This window comes from Lagenorhynchus albirostris, chromosome 2, assembly GCF_949774975.1.
Source record: "Lagenorhynchus albirostris chromosome 2, mLagAlb1.1, whole genome shotgun sequence".
Taxonomy (NCBI): Eukaryota; Metazoa; Chordata; class Mammalia; order Artiodactyla; family Delphinidae; genus Lagenorhynchus; species Lagenorhynchus albirostris.
The window spans coordinates 132,573,833-132,580,959 of NC_083096.1; the positions used below are offsets into that span (position 1 = coordinate 132,573,833).

A 7,127-nucleotide genomic window follows, 5' to 3' on the forward strand; every position below is an offset into this window, starting at 1 on the left:
TGCTGGTGGGAACTTTCCAGAGAGGGGATGGCTGAGCTGAGTTTTGAAGGTTGAATAAGCGTTAGCTAGACAGATATAGAAGGGAAGGGGGGTGTACAAAGAACAAGTGAACAGAGGTGTGTCAGTGCCTTTAAGGGTGTTGGGAGAGTTGTACGACAAACAAGCATGAAGAGAGCATGGGAGGACGTTGAAGAGAGCATGGGAGGATATTCTGGTAGATGAGACAGAGGGGGTAGGCAAGGGCCAGATCATGAAGGGTCTTGCACTCCATGTGAATGTGCATTTTCTAGTGAAGGTAATTGGGAGCTATCGAAGGATGTTAAGCTCCAAAGTGGCATGGTTGGTTTTGTATTTTAGACACAGCACTGGTGGCCAGTGTGGATGGTGACTTGGAGAGGACAGCTCTGGGAATGGGCAGATCGGTTCAAGAGTCTCTCTTGCTGGAACTCTCAGGCATCCTTTCCTGGCAGGAGGCAACATGGGTCCTTTCTGGATGATTCAGGGAAGGTACCTGTGAAGACTGGAACAGAGCCATCACTGCTGCTCAAAATCTGTAAAAAGATTCAGGTCAGTGAACATTTGCTGAGTGCTAAGACTCAGAACACTGCACAGCAGCTGGGAAAGAGCCCCTTACTGTGTGGCCTTAAGCTAGCTGCTTCACCTACCTGAGATGCCATTTCCTTGTCTATAAAATGAGGACCCTATGCCTACCTTTCACTGTTTAGGTGGGTTAAATAACACTTATAAGCATTTAGCACTAGAGACTAGATTAATGACCCACTGGCTGACTAGGTGACTAGATGACGTGAATAAATAGTTTTCCCCATTTATACTAAATATGTGATGCTAGATTTGAAAATGGCAGGCCCAGTACTGTGGGAGAAGTTACCACGAGATGAGCAAGTGAGCCGTGCTACCTTCTGGGGTAAGTTTAATTCCTGTGGAATTCTTTTAAATGAGGGTGGATCTGCCCTCAGGGATTGCAGAAGCTCCTGCTCAGTCATTAATTAAAACAACATGCTTCAGAGCCCTGCGAATGTGTACCTTCCCATTCCTGGGGCCCAAAAGGAAGTGACGCTGTAAATTGCTTTGGAATGAATTGATTTGGGGTTTTGCATATTACCCACAAAGGATTCCAGAGACTAGGTTTTAGCCCAAGTGCAGAGGATGCTGACCAGCTGGTTTGTACAACTTACAGGCAAGGTAACTCTGCTCCTTTCCACGATGTGGCTCTTTGGGCCCCCCCCCCAAATTGATGGTGATTATTCAGGTGTGGTAGGGCAGAAGGAAAGGCTGAGGTGGGACAGTGGGGAGCTGATGTCAACCTGCAGACATTTGCACTTCACCCAAAAACTTGGAGGTACAAAGTGCAATCATTTAGAGCTTTGTCACTAGAGACATTTGGGTTTGAGTTCTGACTTGCTCACTTACTAGCTGTGTGACCTTGGGCAAGGGACCTAACCTCTCTGAGCTGCAGTTTTTTTCATTTATAAAAATGGGATATGCCTACCCCAACCCTATAAAGTGGGAGTACACCTGCTCCTAGAATTGTTATGAGGGTTAAATAAAACAAATATGAAAAATATGTATTCAGCATGGTATATGACATATGGTTAATAAACAGAAGCTATTATTATTTTTATTTGTAATGGACATCTGTTATTTTTTGTCTATCCATCAAATAGTTGCCCTTCCTATCAGCACCCTGATTTCCTTTAGGGGAATTACCTTTCCTGATTTGGCATAGTCTTGGTACCCTCTAGTGTGCTGTCATTTTAGAAGTTGAAGGGGTCCTGGAGGGTCTGCCTACCCCATCTTTCCTTCCATCACCTAGTAAAACCCTGTGGTGAGCATGTGACTTGAGCTCAGCCAATCAGAATCTCTCTCCTGGGATTTTTTTTTTTTTTTTTTTTTTTTTTTGCGGTACGCGGGCCTGTCACTGTTGTGGCCTCTCCCGTTGAGGAGCACAGGCTCCGGACGCGCAGGCCCAGCGGCCATGGCTCACGGGCCCAGCCGCTCCGCGGCATGTGGAATCTTCCCGGATGGGGGCACGAACCCATGTCCCCTGCATCGGCAGGCGGACTCCCAACCACTGCACCACCAGGGAAGCCCCCTCCGGGATTTTTTTAATCATAGTGAAACAAAGGTAGAAGAAACAGTGGGGCAATGCCCAAAGAACACTGCCTTCCCTCCCCCCCTGTTGGTGGCCTGTAAATCATTTACAGGAATGATTAATTTCTGTAACGTTTCCTTTTGCTTAAGCTGCCAGATTTCATTTCTGTTGCTTACAACCAAAGAATTTAAACATCATTACTTCCTGTCTTTAGGAAACAAGTGATTCCCTTCACAGCCTGCTTCATCCCAGTGTGAACCCCACCATTGCCCTACAGAGAATGTTCCTTAAACACAGTCCAAATTTTTATAGCTTCGTGCATATCTTCAAGACGTTCTTTCTTCTTGGTTGCCCATATTCATCTCCCGTTCTCCAAAAGCAAACTCTAACTCATTCTTCAAGCCCTGGTTCAAATGTCACTTAATTTGGGAAGTCTTCAATGACTGTTCTGACCCAGCAGTACAAACGTAGTTAAGCCCCTCCACCTTTTGCATGCTTTCCTTGAGACTTTTACTACATTTGCCATGTTGTATTACAGTTAGGTTATTTGCCGCCATCTAGATCGTGTGGTCTTTGGGAAAGGGAACCAAGCCTTAGGCTTGTTCAGCTTTGTGTCTCTAGAATCTACCTGGTCCAGAGCAAGAACGTTTTTGTGGAATGAAAGGCATTTCTTACAAATAGACGAACCATGCAATTTTGTGGACAAGCTTTTATATTGGGGGCATGTCTAGATAACTTCGGAACAGTAGGCCAATTCTGCGGGCCACCCAGTTCTCCCAGTAGTGGTGGACAAATCCGTCCTTGTCTCAGTGATGCAAACTGACAATCTGGAGTGAGCCAAAATTTTTAAGATCATTGTCTCAGTCTATACTTTGAGAGTTACACAAGGAATCATAACAGGAACTACTAAGACATATGGCTGTGACCACACACCAAACACCAAACAAACAACTCATTTGATCCTCATAATACCCCTATAAAGTACATGCTGCTATTTTTCCCATTTCACAGATGAGGAAACTGAGGCACCATGAGATCAAGTTACCTGCCCACAGTTATGTGGCTAACAAGTAAGAGAGCTGAGTTTCCTACCTGGGCTGTCCTCTCCATATGACTTGGACTCCTCTGGAGTCACTGAGGAATGAGCAGCCTCTCTGCTCATTCTGTCAGCACTCAGCCCTGTTTCACAACTTGGGGGTTAGAAGCAGGACAGGGGTGGCCATGTGTGGGAATCTGTCTCCTTTGTCAGAAGCACTGACAATGAGTGCAGAGCACAGACACAAAGGAGCTGAATATTTAGCTAAGCTCCAGCGGGGTAGTGATGAAGAGGGAGGGGAATCCTTCAGGGATATTTCAAAATACTAAGAGACCCGGAGATAACCCTGTGCCAGCAGTAGCCACATTAGCCTTGGCTAAATTCACTGAGCTGGGTAGTTCAATGCTTATGTTTTTAAGTCAAACAGTCCTGAATGTGAGGCCTGGCTCTGCTGCGTGACCTTGTGTGACTCAGTTTCCTCATCTGTAAAATGAAGCATGATAAAAGTCTCCATGTCATAGGATAGTTTTGGAAATTAAATGAGTTAATTATATGGAAATTACTTGATATATGTGGCGTCTACTACGTGGTTATATTATATACATTTTAATACAAAGTCACTGCTTGTTATGGGAGATTTAGTGACCAGTGGCACTTTGGGTCTTTTAGGGAACAATGGGAGAAAAAGTAGGAGTGAGAAGAGAGTTTCCCAACCACTTTGTCAGGGAGAACATAGCCCTTAAGAATGAATGCCACTGCCTCCAAGTCCCACGGGCCACCCAGTTCTCCACAGGATTCCACTGGGCTAAGCACAAGATAGGGTGTGTGGTTTTCATGCCCAGTTATCAGGGCTGATGTCTCTGTAGGATTATTCTGTATGAGCAAACCCAACATCCTTTTTAGTACTTTTTTCCCTTTCAAATTTCCAAAGGGGAGAAAAAAACCTTCAGTGATGACTTTGGTCAAAAAAGGCTTATTTTATTCCGAGTGCCTTCTTCCAAAGAGCTAATGATATTTCTCATAAATCCTGAGCATTCCATTGGCTGTGACAGCCAGCACTTGGGGAAAGTTAGTATCAGCTTTATCTGCAAGGAGGAGAAGTTAGGCATGATTTGCCCAGAGTCTGACAGAGCGCATGTGCCCTAGACCCTAGATTGGGGGAGGAAAGGGTCCAACTCACCAGTCCATTTAAGCTTCCAACTTTGCAGATTCCAGATTCAGAAACTTAAAGTCTTCAAATAGTTCCCACAGAAACCACACTTTTTCTCAAAGCTCTCCATGAGTTGCAGACCAAACAAACACATACGAATAAAGTGCATTTGCGTAATGTAAGAAATATATTCTCTTAATGCATCTGTCTCAGCTTTTAATTACCATAGTTTACATGACTCAAAATTAGACTCATTGTCCGACAGATCTTGGGGTTGAAAATTGAGGTGGAAGTGAGTATAAGCATATGAACACATTACTGAACTCCAGGTGTCCCAGGCACACTTAAAACATGGCAATAAGCCCTCTCCACTTAGGATTTGATAGGCTGCAAATAAATCTATTGCCATCCTCTGTCTATTCTATTAGTGCTGACGTGTGAATGATATACTAAATAAAATTCTCAAAAGGCAAATCCCACAGCACGTGAGGACCTCTTGGGACTGTGTGTAGGTGTTGTCATTCCATGGCTGGCATCAGCGTGAACTCCCACCACTGGGATATGGAACAATTTGTAATGTAACAATTAACAGAAATATTGACTTAAGTATGCACTCGGCAGGGGGCTGGTAACCCCAGGAATCAGCAGAAGGAACGGTACCGTGCCATGTACAGTATCCCGAGGGATTCAGAAGCAATTCAAATGACTAAAGAGCACGATGTGCCTTGAGAAGCAATCCCTGCCCTCCTTTATGTGACTCCGGGTTGAAGTTAAAAATGACACTTTCTCCTCTACCCAGCTTTTGAGCTACACTGAAGGGATGGGCTCTATAAAATCACAATCTCTAAAATGCAAGGAACCACAGGGCTTCCAGTTTCATAATTTTGCAGATTCTAATTAGGAAAATGTTCCACCCACCGGTCCTTCTCCTGAGGATGCGAGGGAGACCAGGGACATCACAAAGCCGCATTTTGCATAGCCTGGATGATTGTAAACCTCCCTATCCGCCACCCCTCACCAACCCAAAAACCCCATCAGCTTACGTCCCACGCCCCATCTCAGTTCTCATATACTTTCATCTTGCCCTCAGGATCCCCTAAAGTAAATAAGATGTCCACCCAGATAATGGAAACCCCACCAGCTCTCAGTCAGTGCCTTTTCATGCCAATCTAACACATTTTATACAGTTGTCGTAGCTGCCTCAATGAGTGCAGTCGGAGACGCCAATAGGGCTCCGCAGACATTAGCCGAGCAAATGAAATGTATTTCATGCGAGCTTTCTCTCTGTCTTATTCTAACCCCTTGGCAATGGTCTCAGTTGAAAACATTGATTCTGAAAGATATATATGGATATAGAAACTGATTAACCAGCTTATTTGTTGCTGATTACCTTACTAATAAATGTCTCTGAGTGCTTAATTTAAATTAATACTTCCTTCATTAATGAAAATCCAGCTTAGAGCATAGCAAAATCTTGACAGATGCATTTATTGAACAAACATACATTTATCTACACCAAGCCAATTGAATATACAATCATATTTGGTTGGGGTTATAATTGATAATGATTCTACAGTTACTACTTCAGTTAGGTGTGTGTTGTTCACCAGAGTCGCTTTGATAGTCTATTAAGGTTTTGTCCTTTTGGAGGCTGTGGGGAGCTAGGGGGATGTACAGGGACATATGCAAGGCAAGCTCAGAACATCTGGTCACTTTTCAGATAAGGAGCAAGATAGTCTAGCTTCCCCTCCCCCAACCCTTCATCCTCCTCTGCCTCAAAAAACAAAAAGGAAGGCTGGCTGACTTTTCGGTGCAGTAAAAATGGAAAAGGGGACAAAAGGTGTCAAACGTGAGGACCTAGGGATTAAACAAAATTGGGTTATTGATTAACCAGTGTGTTAGTCGCCTCATGTTTGTGGCAGCCAAATACTAGGTTCTCCCGCCTTTTGGAGTTTATGGGCTAATTTCTCCCAAGACATGTGAGTTCCTTGTGCCGCGGGTGGACTCGTGGGCGGCCGGCCAGCCCAGAGTGACAGCGACTCAGTGTCTGGAAGCCCCACTGGGTTGTGAAATGAACAAGGCCCTCTGTGCCCCTGATCAGGCCAGTGCGAGCCCCCAGGCTCCAGGAGCAAGCATCTCCCAGCTCCTCAAGAGCTGACATATATCCTGCCTTTAAGACAAGACTACAATTGCAAATCCGAGAATATAAATTACACTTTCATCTTTCTTTGGTTTTCTTTCTTTTGCTTCAGTTTTCATTCCAGGATAAACTTTCCTGTCAAAGGGACATTTCTGATGTGTCAAATTCACCACTGTAATGAACGGGTTGACAAATGTGGGAGGTGAGCAGACATTTGGGTCTGCCGCAGCTGCCTGCAGCCAGAGGAAACCGTGACTTTCACAAGGATAACGAGGCTTTGAAAGATGGCGAAAATGTCGCCATCAACCTGCCCTTCTGCTACTTAGTAATTAGATAATTAGTCAGGCCCTAATTACAGGATCAGGGTGCAGGAAAACAATTAGCTAAAAGAATTACTACATAAAACCGAAACAGAGATTCCTGAAAACAATATTTAATTTTATGATATTAATATTTGCAGCAATAAGGTGCGTCCTTCGCTGATGCCAGTCGTGTGTATACCCTTCCTCTGGGCATCCGAAAGACGACTTGGATATTCCCATTCCGAGAGCCGGATGTCCACACAGCCCACAAAAATGAATCCTGTGGCACTCTGTACTCAGGCGTCCGTATGTGCCCAGGCAGGAAGTTTGTGGCCATTGACACACAAGTCTGAAACGCATACGCTTGCCTACAAACTCCCATTTCT

General features: G+C 44.6%; 1 long non-coding RNA gene across 1 annotated transcript in view; it reads right to left on the minus strand.

Annotated features, from left to right (window-relative positions):
• Nucleotides 1-6,891: 6,891 nt before the first annotated feature.
• Nucleotides 6,892-7,127, minus strand: part of LOC132516151 (uncharacterized) — a 3,887-nt gene continuing 3,651 nt past the window's right edge. The window contains exon 4 of the long non-coding RNA XR_009539270.1: nucleotides 6,892-7,127. This exon is cut by the window's right edge and continues 38 nt beyond it. This is a non-coding gene — a long non-coding RNA (uncharacterized LOC132516151).